The sequence below is a fragment of the Lemur catta genome, chromosome 4 (assembly GCF_020740605.2).
Source record: "Lemur catta isolate mLemCat1 chromosome 4, mLemCat1.pri, whole genome shotgun sequence".
Classification (NCBI taxonomy): domain Eukaryota; kingdom Metazoa; phylum Chordata; class Mammalia; order Primates; family Lemuridae; genus Lemur; species Lemur catta.
Window position 1 is genome coordinate 103204994 of NC_059131.1, and position 20857 is coordinate 103225850.

A 20857-nucleotide genomic window follows, 5' to 3' on the forward strand; every position below is an offset into this window, starting at 1 on the left:
GAACGGGTAATTAATGTGCATCTGTGTTAGGCTCCTGGGTACTGTCAACGACCCTGTAGTGTGCAAAAAAAAGAGAAATTATGAGTTTGGCAAGGGAATACAGCTTTTTTTTCTTTTTCTTAAATTTTAGATCTACATCTGTGTTTAATTAGAAGAAGAAATGAATTCCCATTAACACCATTAGGAAACATGCTATGATTGGTTAAAGCCTACATGGACTGTGAAACTGATCCAGAAAGCTCAGGAGAGCATAATGAAATCTTTAAATCTCAGAAGGACTTTTTTAAAAAATAAAATAGAAATGCTGAATAGTCTTTACCTGGTAGTCTGTAGAATGGCTTTTCCTTTTCACTTTGGCCACTTTCATAAAATTATATGTAATTTAAACAAAAATTTACTTAACAAAGGTGTCTTAATATACTCACAGTTGGATTTTTTCCAGCCATATGGGGGAGATGCAGTAACATTACCTTAGTAATAGGCTCCGTATACAAAAATGTCACATATATTAATGACAGTAGAAAATAGTTTACTAAAAGATAATAGTCATGGATGTTACAGATGACTAGCTGCACCGATGTTGTAGTTTCCAGAGAGATTCAAATTAAATTGCTTTTATCTCCTGAAGCAGAATAACATTTCATATTCCACATTATAATAAAATGTATCCTTAGGGCAAGTCGTATGTCTGTACTTTTAAAATAAAATAGGCATGATTTAATTAGTATGCAAGAACATAGCCCTCAATTTTGAGAGAAAGATGACTCTCCTGAGTGTTCTTGTTCAGTGGCCCTATAAAATTCCGCTTTTTTGAGAGAGACACTGAGTGGTTGTATTTGTAATTAAGCATTGTCTTTACTTAAAGTTTTAGTAATATTCTGCCAACTATTCCATTGAGATATTAACCCTAAATAAGGATATTCACTTTTTCATATATAATTACATCAGTCCTCCCCTTATCCATGGTTTCCTTTTCTGCAGTTTCAGTTACCCACAGTCAACTGTGCTCCAAACATATTTAATAGAAAATTTCAGAAATAAACACGCATATGTTTTTAATTGTGCATCATTCTGAGTAGCATGATAAACTCTCATGCCATCTACTCCATCCTGCCTGGACATGAAGCATCTTCTGTCCAGCATAGTCATGCCATACATGCTACCTGCCCGTCACCCATTTGGTAGCCCTTTCTGGTTATCAGATCAAAAAATATAGTACACATAGTGTTCTGTGCATCTGCAGTTTCAGGCATCCACTCGGGGTCTTGGAATGTTTCCCCTTTGGATAAGGGGAAACTGCTGAATACTACAAACCTGCCATGCATTATTGGCTATAAAGTTGAAATTTGGGGGAAAAAGTTTAGTATTGGACACCAATAAAAAATTATATAAGCAGGCTAATGGTGGATAATTTCACCTGCAGGAAAATTCAATAATTGAATTTAGATGCTAGCTTTACAAGATATAAAATTGTTTGCTATTTCTTATTTATGGTTATAATGCCATCTTAGACATTCATCTCTAATGACTGTCTATTGCAAATTTGAATCATTTCTTCAAAAATATTTTGAAAGTAAAACAATATATAATCAAATGCATAGGACAAATCATTAAGTTAATTTAAAATGCAGTTGACCCTAGAACAACATGGATTTGAACTATGTAGGTCCACTTGTGTGTGGATTTCCTACCTGTGCCACCCTAAGACGGCAAGACCAATCCCTCCTCTTCCTCCTCCTCCTCAGCCTACTCAAAATGAAAACAATGAGATGAAGTCCTTTATGATGATTCACTTCCACTTAATGAATAATAAATATATTTTTCTTCCTTATGATTTTCTTAGCATTTCCTCCAGCTTACTTTTCTTTTTCTTACTTTTCTTAGTATATTATACATATAAATATATATATATATAAAAAACATACAAAATATGTGTTGATTGACAGTTTATGTTGTCAATAAGGCTTCTGGACAACAGTAGGCTATTAGTAGTTAAGTTTTTGGGGGAGTCAAAAGTTATACTAGGATTTTCAACTGTGTGGGGGGTTGGTGCCAACCGCCCTCCGCATTGTTCAAGGATCAACTATATATGATCTCCTCTATTTTATTCTTGCTCTAAGATTTGATGATTCACTTAAGATTGGAAAAGGACTTCTTTTAAAAAAATTATATATTAAAATGACATTTTTTATTTTACTTGTATTAATTATTAAATATTGTATTTTTGAATTCTAAAGTCAGTAATTCCAAAATGAAACTTAGCCTTCCCTGTTTACTAGCCAGTTGATCAATCCATTTAACTTGTATTATTTTCCTTCCTTAACCAGAAAAAGGGAAAATAATATCCATATCCCAAGGGTCATTACAATGTGAAATGGGAATAAATATGCACTATGATGATAACAAGATGAAAATGATGATAGCTGGTGTTTGTAAAGGTAATTACTTGGCAGGTTCATCACAAGGGAGGTATATTAAAGATGACCTCAAATTCTTTGCCATTCTTCCTATTGAGGAAAAGTCTAATTCATCTTTGTTTGCTTGTGGACTGGCCTTTGTAACTTGTCTGACCAACGAAATGAAACAAAAGTGAGGCTTTGGCACTTTGGGGCTGGCCCACAGGAAGATTTGCAGCTTCAGTCAGCCCTCCTGGAAGAGTGTTCACTCACAGGATGCCTGCTCCTGAAGCCCATCTGCCATGTGCACATCACATAAAGCAATTATCTGGTCCCTCCATTCAGAAGCCCCCCAACTGAGCCACAAACACTAGTGAGCCTCAACTGTCAGCCCTCCCTGTGGTCATCCTGGAAGTCCTGCCCTGTCGGCTCTTCAGATGACAGCAGCCCTGGCTGACATTGGACTATATATGCATGAGTGACACCAAATGGTAACTATGCAGCTGAGCTTATTCAGCACCCAGGATAGCAAGAGATAGAATGAATTGTTTTAAGATTTACACGGCAATGGCTAACTAAAACAACAGAAATACTATAAGGTAAGCATTTTAGTATGCCATTTTGTTTGTTATGAAATAATAATGTAACTTTGCTTCAAGTTTAAAAGTAAAAATAATATGGCAATAATAATTACTTTTTATATGTCAGGCACTGTTCCATGCATTTTGCCTATCTTAACTCACTCAATCACCATCCAGTTAGTTTTCTTACTATCATTATTTGCTTCATTTTTCTAGATAAGGAAATTGAGATTCAGAAAAGTTAGGTAAATTGGCCAAGAAATAGTTAGGACCGGAACATTAATCCAGGCAGATGGCGTAAGGTGCTCCCTCCCACCACATTATTGCCTTTCTTTAAACCCATGAGTGCTTGATTTCAAAGCCCAACACATGCTTGGTTTATATCTCTGTTTCCCCATTTCTCATATGCCTTCTAGGATGTATTCTAAATCTGCTAATTTGGCTGCACCCTGTGCAGGTCTGACGCAAGCACACTCCATCCAGGTCCCCACGGCTGAAGCCACCCTCTGGGTCATGTGTGCCTACTTCCGTGTTTCCTCCATTAGGCTGTAAGATTCACAAGCACAGCAGTTATCTCTCACTTGCTTACCTTTGAATCTTCAATGCCTGACAAATTGCCTGGCACAGACAAAGCATTCCATAAAGATTTTTGGAATGACTGACCGCAGAGGGTTCTTAGCTGCCTTAGAAGATGTTGCACGTAGGAATATTGAGCTATCCTTGAAGGGTCAACCCTGCAGCCAGATCCGCTTATCCACACCTGCTCTGGCTTGTTTACATGCCTCCTCTGCTCCCTCTAGCAGTCCTTACAGTTAAGGGTCCAGCGTACATGGAGCTAAATACTCAAATTTAGCACTATATAAGAAAGCCCCAGAGAAAATATAACTGCATTATTATCATTTTAATAAAGCATTCAATTTTCATAACAGTAATATGTTAAGATGTTTCCATGAAGATTATAATTATCTATGGCTATTAGGGACAGTTTGAATTATATTTTTGTGTACTGATAAACAACAAGCCTTAATTGCCACACAGATGGCTTGATGAGACCTGACTTTCTCAATTCACTTACAAGCAGTTTTGGCACTCTTTCTTTTTTTTAAAAAAAAAAAAATTTTTTTCTCTTTTTTTTTTTATTTCAGCTTATTATGGGGGTACAAAAGTTCATGTTATATATATATTGCCCATGCCCCGCCACGCCCCGAGTCTGAGCTTCAAGCGTGTCCATTCTCTAGACAGTGGCACTAAGTCTTTCTAAAAAAAATTTTGGTTATATTCATGTTGTATTAAAAATAGGAAAAGGTGTTGCTTTAACACCAGATAACAATTATCCTTTAACTTTACTCATTCCTTTCCATCTAAGATACCTGAAGCTAAACAAATTGGAAGAAATTAAATTATTGAACTACTCCTTCCAACCAAAACAGGAAGTGTTCTAAGCAAAGGAGTTGTAGGCTGGTTTTGAGTCATTGAAGTTAGATCCCCAGAAGCTACTAACTGCCAATTCATTGTTATTCTCTCTTGTGCCCACAGAAACCACAGTTTTTCTCTTGCTCCATTTTGTTTCATGATTAAATTATTGCACAAATTTGAACTATGCCTAGACAAATTGTAAGCAAATAATCTGACACACTTGTTTTATATCAGGGAATGTATAAGGTAATACTAAAATTACCATTTCTACTTGGCACCATAACTATCATTCTAAAATTTGAGGTAATGAAGGCCAGTACTATAATGAAATTGCAAATTTTAATTTTTTCAACAATACTTTTGGATGAGAAAAAACATCAAAGCTCTGAATCTGCGTTACTATTGCTAGAGGTGAATTTGTGAATTCTTGGGAAGCCAATTCCTTTGTTTGATGAATCAAGAGGATACAATAGAGTGAACATTTCTAAAAGAACTTAATTTTGGAAAAAGATCTTATGTTAAGTTTTATTTTTAATGTGGTTTAAAATGCCTTGCTTAGAAAGAGACAGGAGCAAAGGTAATTCATAACATATACCTTTACAGAAAAATCTATAATAATTGGACGGATATATGCCTTTGCTAATATACTATTGCATTTTGATTTTACAAAAACTTAATTATCATATTTTAAATGTTTCTTTGAAAATATTTGCATTTCTTAAGGGTATGTTTTAATTTATTTTTAGTCATGAGAGATTTTCCCTTTTTAATTTCAAAAATATTAAAGGGCACTATTGGATTTTATACTCATTAAAGAGAGCCCACGTTTTAAAAGGTTAAGATGGAGCATCTTGAAAAAACTAACCACAAGGGAAGTTTTATGCTGGTATCACATTTTAATTTAGACTTGGATATGTGGCCAGAAATAATGCGGTCAAAGGGAAATGATGCAGATATATCTGATAGAGCCAATAGGAAGTCAAGAAAAGCTAACTATTGAATTAGCTCAGATTTTCTAAGCAGAGCAAGTGCCTACCACTAAAGAAATTCTCTAAATAATGTAAGCTCATTTACATTGTGAAAGCAAAACATAGCCCATGGCAACAATCTTAAAATCTATTTTTCTCTTCTGTCTACTTCTGCAGACTCCATAGATGTTTGGATGCCGTTTTTCCAAACTTCCCAAAGTCTTACACCATCTGTAGTCCTTATCTTTACTATTGCTCCTTCTTTCATCTATACTGTCTAGTCATATCTCCTTCTCTGCTGCTTCCACATTCATCAGGATGCAAAGAAGCAATCTGACAGAGGGTGAGGAGGAGATGAAGAAACTGAACAAGTAAATCTGGGGTTCTATTTTCTTTAAAGGGCAAGGCTGCATGCTTTCTCCAAGTCCCCAAATCTTCATGGTGCTTGTAATTACCTGTTAGAGCCCAAAGTAATTACCACTGAGTTGTATTTACGTAGATAACTTAGAATCTGAAATACACCAAAAGACACGGAGGACACGTTGTAACAAGCGCAATTATCAGGAGGAAAAAAAAAAACATTTCTAAATCATTGTGAGGCTGCTGGTCTTCCCTTCCCCAAGTAATCTTCTGCCTCTTAAACATGGAAAACAATCACAACCATATATAGATAAATTTCTCTAATGTAACATGATTAACTCCTACTCATTAATCTATATCTGCTCTGTGGGTTTTTTAAAGGCAGAATATTACAAAAAGCAGATTCATAAGCTGTGAGGTAAAAATAATCAACATTTCATAACAACATATTTTCTGGCAATTTTCATTCCAGTGTTTGTATTTTATCCATGAATTTACCCAGATGTGAGATCTTTTCAAATGTTTCATTAATTTGTCAATCATTTAAATGTTTTCCTCCTAAAGGAAATGAATATATTTATCATTTTGTAATTATTAGTAACTAAAGACAAAAATCAGTGAACCAGGATATTCATATTATTATTTGTGTTTAAATGGTAAAACCCTAGCCCGGTAAAATTTTAGCTACCAGCTATTAGAAAATATACACGCACACACATACACAATAAGAACTAAACATCTCTCTCTTTCCTTTCACTTCCAGAATGTTAGAGAGTAAAAATAAAATCTCACTTTTCGGTATGTTAAAATTCATAAATATATTAACATAAAACTATATTTGATGTTAAAAGAATGTTATTTATATAACACCTGTTTTAAACATTTTGTTAGGTGTTTAAGAATGTTCACACTTTGCGTTAGGAACTGCATCTTTATTTCAGAGAAAATTAGTGAAATTCAAAGAGGTTAAATTATATTTCCATGATTACACAACTATTAAGGGTAGAAGATGAGAAAAACATTAAAATCTTCACTTCTCTTTAAATAAAACATTTTCCAAAATACATGGGCAAGAGATTAAAGGATTGTTTTTGAAGATCTAAAAGTTCTATAGAAATAGCTAAATCCAATCATAAAAGGTCAAAATTATTTGAGGCAATTCTTTGGTGCCATTATGTAGATGCCATCCATTCAGTTCAATCATTACCTTAGTAATTCAATAAATATTTATTAAAATTTCTTCTGTTCAATTCTTTGAAAACAAACCAGTGGAAAAAGAGATTAAAGTCTCTGATTTTTATGGAACTCATTCTAATCAATAGAATGAGATGATTAATCAGGTTATAAACAAATAGTTATTTTAGGTATTGCTAGATGCTATCAAGGAAACAGAACAGACTATGGAACTAGAGAATGATAGCAGAGATGTTACTGTTTAGGTTACATCATATAATTGTAGCTGTCTGGCAGTTTATGAACCTCAAAAGTAGCGTTTCTTTATATTTTAAATTAATGTACAAATTTAATATCACTAAAGTCCTTTCTGATGAGATGACATTTGAGCAGAGACCTAGAAAAAGGCAAGTGATCAGCTAAGAAGATATCTAGAGGAAGTCTAGACCAGGTCTATGGAAAAACAAATGCCAAGGCTCTGAAGAAAGAGCATGATTTACTTTTTGAGGCCGTAAAGTATGCCATTTGGGTTTGAGATGAGTGAGCAAGAGAATGGTATAGCAGCTGAAGTTAGGTTGATAGCTTGAAGGTAGTTGGGTAGGATCTGCTCAAAGACGATAAGAAATTTATATTTTATTCTAAGTAAAATGAGTTATTAGTGGAATTTAGTCTATAAATAATATGACCAAAACTACATTTTAACAGTGGCACCCAGACTGCTCTGTTGGGGAAAAAAACAAAAACAACTGGGAAGTATAAGGAGGAAAGCAAGTAAACCAAACAGAAGCATAACACCACAATTCAGGCTTGACATTGTGGTTGCATACCCCAGGATGTCAGTACTGTTGGTGACAAGAAAGTTAGAATCTGAATTCCAAAGGTTAGAGTCTGAATTCTGAAGGTAGAACTGAAAGGATGCCTGGTCTAGTTAGATAAAGAGTAAATGAGAAACTAGAGAAGTCAGAATGACAGCAAACCTTGTGAACCAACAAATAAGAGAATGCAGCTGCCATTTATTGCGAGGGAGCAAGATTATAAGAAGGAACTCCAGAATGCAGGTTTAGACATACCAGGTTCGAGAAGTTTGCCAGATGTGCAAGTGGAGGTAGAAGATATTCTGCTTGGCATGATTCTGTAGTTCACAGAAGGTGTTGGAATAGAAGATAAACATGTTCATCGGCATGAAGGCGCTACTTAAAACCACAGGAATGAACAAAGAAGGGAGTAAGGAAAGATCCCAATCCTGAGCCCTGGGATCAGCAAAAGGAGGAGATGGGAAAATGATACAGCATAGTGAGACAGAGAGGAAGTACGGGAAGAGGAGGGCTATATTAGAGAGAAATTCTGTGGTTCTGATTAGAGAAGATGGAGGCGGAGGTGAGGAAAGAAGAGAGAAGAGAGTAGTAGGAGGACAAATAGGAAAACACCTCAAGAGCAAATCAAATGCTTTTGGCAGGTTACATGAGAGAAAGACCGATACAAGAACACTGAATTAGCAAAGTGCAAAGTAGAAGTTATCAGTAAGAAGTTTCTGTAGATAGAAAGGCATAAAAGGAGGCCTTTTAGGAGCACTTTCTTACAAGAAGGAATAAAAAAATAAAGAGAAGACTGGACTTATGAACAGTTATGTAGGAGTGCACTGGAAATGGACTGGAAAAATGTTGCAGTAGCTGAAGAAATATTTGAGAATCTATGAAGAGGTTAAGACTAGAAATGTTACGGCATGTTTGTGTGCTACTGAGAATGAACTGGTAGACATCACATCAATTGCTGATATCCATGAAGGAGGTGCAACTGCAGGAGAATTTCTTGATTGGAAAGAGGCAGTGGAATCCAGGCAACCAATGTGCGTGTGTGTGTGTGTGTGTGTGTGTGTGTGGGGTGGGGGGGAGTGGGTGGAGGGGGTGTGTGGGGGTGTGAGCATGGGAAGGTTACAGATTTAGCCTAACCTAGAATCATTGTCACAAGTGAGAAAAAGTGTGAGGGTACATACGATGGTTAGAAGGTTTGTTTGGTGATGATAGTATATGGATGTTTGCTATTGTTTTTTTCTTTTCTTTCTTTTTTTTTTTTTTTTTTTTGGTCTAGTCTCTCACTGAAATAAGGAGTCAAATCCTCAATGGAAAGTGCGGAAGGAGAAAGTGGTCTTTACGTTTTGAGGACAGAAGAGAAAGCGTAAGATGCTCCTTTAGATAGTAGGCTTGTTAATTGAGCAAGGCAAAGTAGTATAATTGAAGGGTGTTTTCCTCCCTGCTCTTGGCAAGACTGAACACTTCATCTGAGGAATGTTCATGCTATCAGGGACATACTTAGCACTTTTATTATGGTTATTTACCTCCCTGTTTCTTCTGCTAAACTGCAAAATCTTCAATAAGTCACCATTTTATAAATTCCTCATAAGATTGTTTTTCATAGAAACCACGCTGAAGAAAGAATGTTAAACAAGTGAAAAAAGAGGTCCAGAATGAAGTGGCAGCAACAGGGGCAAAGACCAGACCAGAACCATAAACTGTAACATCTCCAGATCATAAATACAGTGAGAGGTGCCAGGAAACCAGGAAACACTGGAGAGGTCACACTCCGATACCAGGCAGCCCCAGGGATTCTAGTGGGATTACAGTAACCACAAATGGGAACACATAAGAATGTGAAGTACGTAGAGGACAACAGGCCTACACGAGTCTAAGCCAGGCTTAAGGTATAAGCAACACAAAGGATATTTTATACTTAGTTCATTGTCTTTTAGAGAATTTTCATCTCATTTTTGCCTAATTTGAGAATTATTCCGAAAGTATCAGTTGTCTTAAAGTGGAGGAAAATAAGGTCATCTGCTTAAGATGACTCTTTCTGTTACATGTTGCTACATGAAACTGACCACTCTTGAATAATGTTTTCATTGTTATCTAAACCAAAATGACAGAACACCCTAAGCAATACTGAAATTCTTGTGTAATTAATACAGATATCTAAATATAAATTTGATCTGCATAATTAAACACACTGCCGGCAGCCCAGGATAAAGATAAAAAAATTATAAGGATGATAGTGGGAATTTTTAGTTGATGAAGATGTGCTGGATCTTAAGTGTTTCCCTGAATTTATTTGGAAATGGTTTCCTGCAGATGCTATTGATGACTATCCTGGCTACTGAGGAGAATTCTTATGGGCTACATACAGAGCTCTATGAGCTTCATTATCAGTACATGGTAGTGGCCTTACAGTTGTGGCACTACCTGGTGGTCCCCTGAGGCACCTGATGCTTTTCCTTCATGTCACTTATGGAGACAATTAGCCATCCCTTATGACATTCCTCCTGCCCCAGGTGTCTCTGAAGCTGGAGACTCACTGTATGTATAAGCAAACTCACCTTATACCTGCCCCCAGAGCGGGCCTATAAAATCGAAAGACAAAGAAGGTTGAGAGTGTTGCTGGCACAAGCCTCAGACACAGCCACTGCTATCCTGGATCTGGTTTCCCTGGAAACTTTGCAAAATAAGCTAAATGCCCAGAAGTGCCTGGAATGACACCCCGTGGTGTAAACTGACCAATAAGAGATAAAAGCAAATAAATAATTATTCTTTCTTTCTACTCGGAAAACATTATTCCATGAAGCAGCAGGTTATACTAGAAGACATTCTGGAAAACAGAATGATGAGATGCACTCGTTAAGATCTCAGATCAGCATGTGTTCTGATCTTTGCTTCTCTTCTTTCCTTGTGCTACCAAAACTGCACTCCACAACAAAGCAGCTGTCTGTAAATTCCGCTTAGACATTATGTTCACTGGAACACAGTCAAAGAAAATGAGATTTCTTTGTACGTGCATTAAAATAATTCTTAGGATAAGATCTATTTGTTAAAGTTTACCCTGCCTGAATGAGGAATAAAAGCAAATCTTGTTGAAGTTTTACTTTGTTTGGCCAAAATAATTCTCTTTTAGTAGTGAGGACTGTTCTTAAAAGTAAAGTGTAGGAAACACTTCATGGGATAAATACATTGACCTAAAAAACACTGTTATTCTAATGAGATACTGAATTCCTAGAGCAGTAAGAAACAATAAATAAAAAAGAACTTTTCTCCTGATAATTCCTTGGCTATTTCCATAAAATCAGACTACCAGAATAAATATCTCAATTTAATTCAAGCAGCCTAATCTCATTGCCTTCAAATGATTTACATGCTCATTCATTTATTTATTCACTAAATTGACATATGTTTTTTGAATGATTATTATTTGCCAGGGAGTGTACCACATGCTTGCAAAACATTAGTGGCCAAAAAGAAAGGTACATGCCCTCTTGAAGTTAACATTCTCCTGGGTGGTGTTATGCACTAAACACAACTAATAAGCAAATCATATAACATGTTAAGAGATTACAAATTTTATTGGGGAAAAAGTTAAGAAGAGAAGGTGGGTCACAAGGATAAGCAGCAATGGAAGCAGGTTGCACTATTAAGTAGAGTGGTCAGAATAGGCCTTGGTGAGAAATTAAGATTTAGAGAGAGTCTTTAAAGGAGGTGAGAAAAATAGATACTGGAAGAAAAATATCGAGTCCCCAGTGTGACCTGATCTTACAGAATAAGGAGACAGTAGTAAGAAATAAAGTCAAAGAGTAAGAGGCAAGATGTGAGATCTTTGGGGAGCTATAAGCACATTGACTCTTGCTCCAGGTGGAACAGGCAACCATTGTGGTTTTTTGAGGAGAGAGACAATGTCATCCGACTGATATTTTAAAGGTCCTCTCTGTTAGCTGTCTGATAACAGGCTGTGAGTGTGAGAGTAGAAGTAGAGAGATTAGTCATCCGTGCTCTTGTGTAATCCTCTCAAGTGTGGGCAAGACTTGAGCTTTGCTTTTAACCAATAGAATACAACAAAGATGATGGGTTATCACTTTCATGATTATATTACATAATATTTTAACTTTTGTTTTGCCAGTAAATTTTATTGTCTTCCTTATTGTCTTTGGTGACACAAGCCATCAAGGTGGGCTATGTGGAAAAACTGGCCTCAAACTGAGAACCATCAAGGAGGCCCTCAGTACTCAGCTCAAGAAACTGAATCCATGTGAGCTTGGAAGTGAATCCTTCACCAGTAAAACTTCAGAAGACATCCAGCCCTTCTGGCTGATGCTGTAATTACAGCCTTGTGAGAGACGAGGAAGCAGAAGATCTAGCTGGGCCATGCCCAGATACCTGATCCGCAGAAAGTGTGATATGGTATAAAAGTGTTGCTTTAAGGCACTATACTAAAGACAGTGAGCTGGAAAGATAGGAGGTAATGGTCTGAGAGTGCATTGCATAAAACTGGATCATGATATTATTAATAAGTAATAATAAGGTCTAGATTATGGTCATGAGTATGCATAGTTGATATATATGCAAGACAAAAGGAACAGGACTGAGACACCAGGGTTTGGAGGAAAATCATCTATGTGAATATGAAGGTAGACAAACATAAGGACAGGAAATGGCAACAGTGACCCAGGAAGTAAAAACTTTATAACATGAGTAGGTCTGATTCAGCGGTTGGTAATGATGGTAATGATGAGATATGGTGGATGAGAAGAGATAATCACATGGTACATCATTCAAAGCTGAAAGAGCGTAATGGAAGTGGGAGGAAGAATTGTCTGAAAAGGACAATAGGGAACAAAGAGGATATCTTATAAACTGTAGGCTCAATGACAGAAACACTGGGAAAGAAAAGACAACCAATATTTGGGAGGGGGGGTGCAGAGGAAGCAGGCTGTCAAGAGAGAATAAGATTTTCAATTCAGCTAAAATACGATGAGACAGTTCAGAGAAGGTATTAAGAATATGGTGGGTGCTCCTTTTGATGGCCATTGAAGTTCAGAGGACTCCGTCAATAGGCCCTCAGGCAAAGACTAGCAATCAATTTCTTTGATTGGGTTCCTTACTGATTTCCATCTAGAAGATCAATAAACAGAGCAAGGTTAAATTTGATCAGTAAAGAAGTTTCAGTCACTCGTGTTAGCCAATATAAAAGAATGTTTAGTAATTTTGGTGTTTTGGACAATGTACTTTGATCTGCATTCAGACAACTGAAGAAGTTGTCTAGTTTTTCTTTTTCCATCTTGTCACAGAGTGTTCTTATCTGATATTGGTGTTCTGTGAAATGTTTTATGTTCAGCTGGAGAACATAACGGTTTGGTTGTGAATTCTAGGCTGTCTCCTACCTACCAGGGGATATATTTCTCTTTCCCAGCCAGGAGAATGGTTTTAGTTTTTGGGAAAAAATGCAATAAGGGAGAGATTAAGATACATTCATGGTTTTACAGGAATTTGAATGTAAGAGATGAGAGGTAACATAAGAGTGTAAGGCTTCTTGTGATGACTGTTGTAAATAGAAATGATGAAGCTGGCATGATTAAGTATGGTATGGTACATTTATTTATTCAAGAAAATATTTTGTAACTGTTGATTATGAGAGTAATAAATACAATAATTATGGTGTAGGAGCTATCATTTATTTAGTGCTTATTGCTAGATATTTTACCAAGTATATTGTATATATTTTATATTTTATTGATCATAAAAAGAATATGAGGTAAATATTTTCATTTTTATTGTTTTAAAGAGAAAGTTAAACCTCAGAAGTTTTGAGACATAAGGTCACATCCTTAATACTGAATCCAAAAATTCTTAATCATGGTTATACTTCCAACTCTATTAACAATATGTTCAGTAAAAATGCAGACTGGAGAATTGCAGATATGCTGAGGTTGCAGCAATATACAATTCATAATTACAAATATAAACAAACTGAAAGGGAACTTAGGAAAAATTAGCAAAATGTTTGATTGAGTGCCAGAACCAGGGGTGATTTATTTTGATTTTTCTTCTATTATTACTATAATGTTATTTACAATTAGCTATAAGATATTTATCTGTCATTATTTTCCAGAATTAAGGTGAATTTAAATAAAAATCTTCAAACAAATTTCCTAAGATTCTGAGTGGTTATAATATCTTGAGCTAATTGTACTTTTTGTAATATGAATATGATTATATTAAAACCTTAGAAGAATTTTTGTTGGCTTCTGTGAATCATCTCTGATTGAATCAAGGAGACAATTTGCCAAAAATTATTTAAATATCTAGCTATTTGTAATTAAAAAATAAGAATGTAATGTACTTCTTTATTTACCAGAGAACTTAATTTGAAAATGAATATATGCACATATATTTTAAATTATTGCAATTTATTACTTATTAGGAATTTGGAAGCTAATTGTTGTGTTTATAATTATCCTTTTTATCCAGGTATATGTTATTTAATTTTTTTAAATAACTGAGAGGAATATATCCACATAAAAAATATTCAAGATCAGAGGGCAATTATTTTAATTGAAAATCATTTTTGAACATTCTATCACAATTAAAATATAAAGAAAATACCTGTACCATACAGTAATATTTAAATATAATTTACTTATAGATGCCATAATAATCAAGTGTTTATAACAATATGCCTTAAAATATCAAAATTATATATTAATCAACTATAGGAAACATAGAAGGTGGAGAACCAAAAGGTTATGGTAACTCTATGTGAGAAATAACCTGGTTTGTTCACCAAATAAACTAGAAGGAAAAAGGAAAACATGTAAAATAGAAGGGGAAGCTGTATTTAAAAAGCCTATAGAGATTTATCAATTTACAGCAATATGTAAACATCATTTTAATCCTAACTAAAATTTAAAAATCATAAACACAAAAACAAAAAAATTGACATTTATAAGACAAATGCACAATTTAGCACAAGAAGTTTTATAATATTAATCATTACTTTTTAACTGTGACAATGTTGTGGGTTTTTTTTAAGTTCTTAACTTTCAGAGATACATACTGAGCTATTACAAATAAAATGTAATGAAATCATTGGAGGATGTAGTAGATGCAAATATCAATGAAACTATGTTGATCACAACTTCATAGTTATTAAAGTAGTAAGTACCTGGGAGCTTATTATATTATTCTATCTGCTTTTAAATATGCCTAAAGTTTTTTGTCCTCAAAAATAAGGAAAATGATATACTAGATAATCACATATATGCAAACCTATAACAGAAAAATAGACTGTGCAGAAATCTTAGAAATATTTTTTCAAAACAATAAGTTCATAAATATGTGATATTTTTCTTCATATCAACTATATGACTATTAATTTATTATTTTTATATTCCCATATTTGGTCTAAACCTCTATTTCTAATTAGCTCATAAATGCATATTAAGTATAATAATGTAATCGCTCAGCAATAGGGGTTGACAAATATTTGAATGTCAATATCCAAATATTCCAAAGAAAGCAATCCGAGACCAGAAATCTCTTATTAAGCAGCTACTTCAAGAAAAAATTGTTGTGGCTCATGCATGTTTTGCCTCCATTAATTAGCAGGCTTATTCACTTAACCAGGATTTTTTAGAAACTCAGTCAATCTGTGTAAGAAGTTTGGCTGTTTGGTTAATACATAGTGGGATAGATGGGCAGTTACTTAGTAGGAAGGAAAGTGGATTGGCAAACAAGGGAATGCAGTAAAAAAAAAAAAAACCTCTAAATTGATATATACGCATATAAAATTGACTTTATATGAGAACTATTTTTCAATGGCATATTTACTTTCAGAAACCAAAAACTTAGGAGAGACATTTTAGTTGTCTTTAAATATTTAAACCTTTCTATTTCAGAATTGAGAGTAGACATGTACTTTGTTCCTTTAGATAACATATGGATGCTTCTTGATGAGATTTATAGAAGAATATTTGCTTCAACATAAGTAGAAATTAAATTTAACCATGTCTAGCAATGCATGTGCTGCTTCTGAACTAGCATGTTATGTTACAGGTACACTAAATTATTTTTTAAAAATTATTCCTCTCAAAAGTGCTATACAGGCTGGGGACAGTGGCTCAGGCCTGTAATCCTAGCACTCTGGGAGGCTGAGGCAGGCAGATCATTTGAGCTTAGGAGTTCGAGACCCCGTCTCTACTAAAAAAAAAAAAAAAATAGAAAGAAATTAGCTGGACAACTAAAAACATATAGAAAAAATTATCTGGGCATGGTGGCACGTGCCTGTAGTCCCAGCTACTCGGGAGGCTGAGGCAGGAGGATTACTTGAGCCCAGGAGTCTGAGGTTGCTGTGAGCTAGGCTGACGCCACAGCACTCGAGCCCGGGCAACAGAGTGAGACTGTCTCAAAAAAAAAGTGCTATACAGATAATTTATATATCTCCATTGTGAAGCCTGATAGAGGTGATTTAGATTTTGTTCAATTTTATGATCCTGTATTTCAAATTTTGGTTATTTCAAATGACTATAAAACCAAATTTGAAGCCAAAATATGTATTTATTCATTCAGGAAAACTCCTCCCTTGACAGATACTTCTCGAAATTTGACTTCCCTCTGAAATCTGCCAGCTTTCCTTTGGATTTCAGAGTCGTGTTTCTTGCATTATGTCTAAAGTTTTTAATCACAATTAGTGGGAAGGATGGTCTATTTGGATTTATGTTCCCATGCAGGAACCAGAACGAAGTTGTTTCTTTGCCTATTAGTGCCTTATTCATTAAGTATCAGTTTTCGGTTGTTTTGTTAACTGTATATACTTGAAGAAGCATCAGAGGCTTGACTGTTAGGGCACCGCTTTCTGCTTTCTCCTCATACTCTGTGCCCTTCTGAAAACTTTCCTCCTATTTAGTTAATCATGTAACATTGAAATGTTGTGAAGAATGAAAGGGGCGGTCTCAGATTTGCCAATCTGTCTTTACTTATGAGTATTAACTTCATGTCCTAGTCATGATTTGGGGTCACTCAGATGTAACCTAAAATGTGATTTTGGTAGCATTTTTATTTCTGTTCTGCAGTGGCTGGTGGACAATAATTTGCTTGGCAAATGTGTCCATGTCTGAGAAAATAAAAAAGGTTCAGATTTCTATCTATAACTTTATTTGTCCCTCAGATCTGGAGACTGACCCTCCTCAGCTCTGGATATCATTTTCTTTCCTAACAGAATCAAATGCCTTTTCCTGCCTCAGATGTTCCTCGCTGGCTTTTTACTGTAAGTCTTCATAGTCAGACATCTTCCCTGACCTCTGGAGCATGTCCATGTTCGGACAAGGAGCCTGTGCTGGCTTCCCAACTTGTCATCAATAAGCACCTGAAAGCTTACTTTTCCTTATGCTATAAAGATGTTGCAATAAATATGGAAAAGTTATAGCTGTCAAGCAAAAATACTCTGTTGAAGAAATATTCAGGTGATCATTACATTTTAGCTTTAATGAGGTACTTTATTCTTTGAGGCTTCATTGTTTTTGCAGTTAGAAAACCACAGCACATTACTTCCAGTTAATTACAAAGAATTTAATTTTAGAGACGAATATACAAAAGATACAGTTCATAATTATCATAGTAAAATCTCCAGAGAATTTAAATGGGATATATTTTCCAGACAAACTACTTCTCTTTAAATTAAGGTTTAAAAACCAATCTTTAATTCTGAGAGAAATGTCTGACTACACTTTTATGTAAATACTTTAAAAATATTCTTGATAGAACAAAGTTAACTATGGCTGTTAGATCTCTGTGCCATTAGCAACAGAATGGAGAGTTAAATTCTAACAACTCCTGAAATAAGTAACCATGATTATAAAGGCTAAAAAAAAAAATCATAAAAAGCAACAAAAGGAATAATGTATTTATTTTATCACATAACACATTTTGAGATACTTACAAGCATAATTATATAAAGGGAAGACTTGAAATCATATTGAAACTATATCTTGTGAAAGAAATTAAGATCTCCAAAATCTTCTTTTTCAAAGTTTATAACTTGCATTTTTATTCAAACAATGGTGACATCTATTAAAATTATATGAAATATGATTCCCTGAGAGTCAATAGGAGTAAAACTTTGCACCTTACACCTCTATATAGGATCCCATATGATTAGATCACATTTCACTCTAGGCAATAAGTGAATTGTTGAAGAATGTTTCTGATTAATGTCATGTATAAATCTTTGAATCTTTAAGAAAAGAGTATTTCAAAAGCATATCTCACCTTTACAATGTCATTTTCTTTAAAATTTTTCTTTGCTTTTTAAATGTATGTGTAAAGTTTATGCTTTATTAAGCTATATACAAATGCAAAACTCCCTTATGTGTATAGTGTATATGTATGTAGGTAATTTGCAAGCAAAGTATGAAAAATTTCCCTTTTCTTAAGTTTCCTTTAAGCTTGCACATTATTCCTCATTTTTCCTTTGTTCTCTAGCTATACAGTAAACTGGCACCATGCTCAACTTGATTTCCGTATTATTAATATTTTCGATGCCTAAAAAGTGAGATTATAGGCATTTTAAAGCATTCAATATTTCTCAGGACACCTTGTTTCAGAGCTTTGTATGTTTAGCACTGTGTAAGCAAGCTCTCTGACCAGTTCAACTTCAAGACATATGCTTGTGCTAAAACATATCTAACTATAAGTATAATTTGTAATTTCTTTATCTCAATCCCTGTTAGAGATATCTTTAAGTATAGCATTAGGTAAACTACACTGGGTCTTATTTACTATGCCCTTTAGATGTTACTCTCCAGGAAGTGAGTAATCATTATCACTATAATGTCATAAAATGAGTATTATAATAATAACCAGATCATAAAAGTTTACTTAGTTTTATCTTTGTTAAGAAAAGCCAATTAAAACCTGATATAAGAAAAATGTTAAACAGCATATCCTTTCAATATCATACTGGGGCCTTGTTTAACATTCTCTCTGAAGGATTATTTAGTTCTGTAGAAGAATGCACTTGCATTTGATTTACTATTTACTATTCAATTAGAGTCAGGGTACTGTAAGTTATATGTTAGATTGTGCATCTCATCTAGTAGTTTTGCAAAGAACTTTTCTCTGTTAAAAAAAAAGATAACATCAAGATATATATGTATATATATTTGGTGCTGTTGTTTTTTTGTTTTGTTTGTTTGTTTTTAACTTCCCTATATAACTGCAAATATTACAAAGGTTTGGATAATTGAAAGGGCTCTGAAGACTCTACAGAACATACTTAGGTAAGACTTTTAATAGAAGCAAAGAATACAGGACAACAAAAGAAAAAGAGTTTAGCTAACTTCTGGAGGTCCGAGAGTCATCCAAGCTTATGTTCCCCAAGGTCCTTCTTACTTGCACAAAGATGCACATCATTTTCTGATTAAACTTTCAAGATTTGTGTAATGAATCTTGGCTTCAGGGAGCACCAGACAGATATTTCTAGCGATGTATTTTATGCCTCTCTGGTTACTTAGCCAAGCCAGGTTGCCTGACTTGTTACAATAGGTGAAAGTCAACCATAAACAAACCCTAGTTGCTGCCAGGGGAGTTTCAGACTTTAAACAGTGCATCACAAATCATTAAATAGTAAGTTAGGCTTTATTTTGGCCAAGAATCAAGACAGACATCCCAATATCCACAAAGATAAGCATAGAGCTGTCCTCAAGCAACTGTAAAATAATGATATGCCAAATAAGAACAGTTTTACATCCAACCTAGCAATCTGATTCCAATAACATTATTAAAATGCTTATAAATATCAAGAAATTCAAAATGTTGTGTGCACAGCTTTTTAAAAATTTTATAGGTTCCTCATTAATGTGTTGATAAACTTTGACATACATTTAATATTTATGAGTCATACATTTAAATTTTAAAAATTATATATGAAATTATTATTTACTTCATTCCAAAACCTTTTCTTTCCTTTGACTGTCATTTCTTTTCCTTATATGACTGTATTTAGTTTGCTCCTTCATTGTTGCTTTATGTCCTTTGGTTAAGAGAATGAAGATCCCAGACCCTGTGATTTAATCCAGGTTCTTAGATCGTCTATGAAGGAATTTCCAAATTGTTTTTTTTTTTTTTTTGCATAATGTAATTACAAGAGACAGCTGGGGCTTTTGAGGATATTTCCTGGTCCTTGTATAAGCATGCTTCCAGTATATTAAGAATGCTTTCCTCCATACGCTACCTAGAAGCAAAATTTCATAGGGTTTACATAAAATACAATGGCAAACACTCATGGTATTTCTATTAATATTTGTAGCTTTTGCGTTCATTTTCTCTCATTCACTGGGTTAATCCATGTGCTTTTCCAAATTAATGACTGAAGAACTACCGCAGTCCAGCACAGTGGCTGGGGCCTGTAATCTCAGCTACTAGGGAGGATGAGGCACAGACATTGCTTGGGGACAGGAGTTTGAGACCAGTTTAGGCAATACATTAATGGCAAGATATCATTTATTAAAACAAAACAAAAAATGAAAAAATATCAGCCAGGCATGGTGGCACATGCCTATAGTCCCAGCTACTCCAGAAGCTAAGGTAAAAGGATTGCTTGAGCTCAGGGGTTGGAAGCTGCAGTGAGCTTTGATCATGCCACTGTCTTCCAGCCTGGGCAACAGTGTGATCCCTTCTTTAAAAAACAAAAAAAGAACTGAGACAACCAAAATCTTTTCTTTCCATTAGCTCACTGGCAAACATTGAGATGCTTACAGTGAGGACCTACTCCCATCCCCCCTTTTTTTAAAATAAAAATCTCTCAATAAAGCTGGAATATTTATTTATTGTTATTTTGCCATTATTAAGTAAATGTAATACCACGTTAGACCCAATGCTTTAAAATGGTGTGAAATATACTAGGTTTTTCATAATAAATGGATTAGGTTTGGGACAATTAAATATATAATCTAATTTTATTGTATTTTTTAAATGTATTGAAAATATAAAGCACATAAGTAGACCAATGACCTAGAGATAATAAATTTTAAAATTAAGCTATTTAAAAAATGTGACTCCTACATTCAATTCACTTATTTTGAAGGTTCTGAATATGTGTTGATCTAAATACATAAAGACTTGGCTGTCATAGAACTACTATTACATGGTTAGAA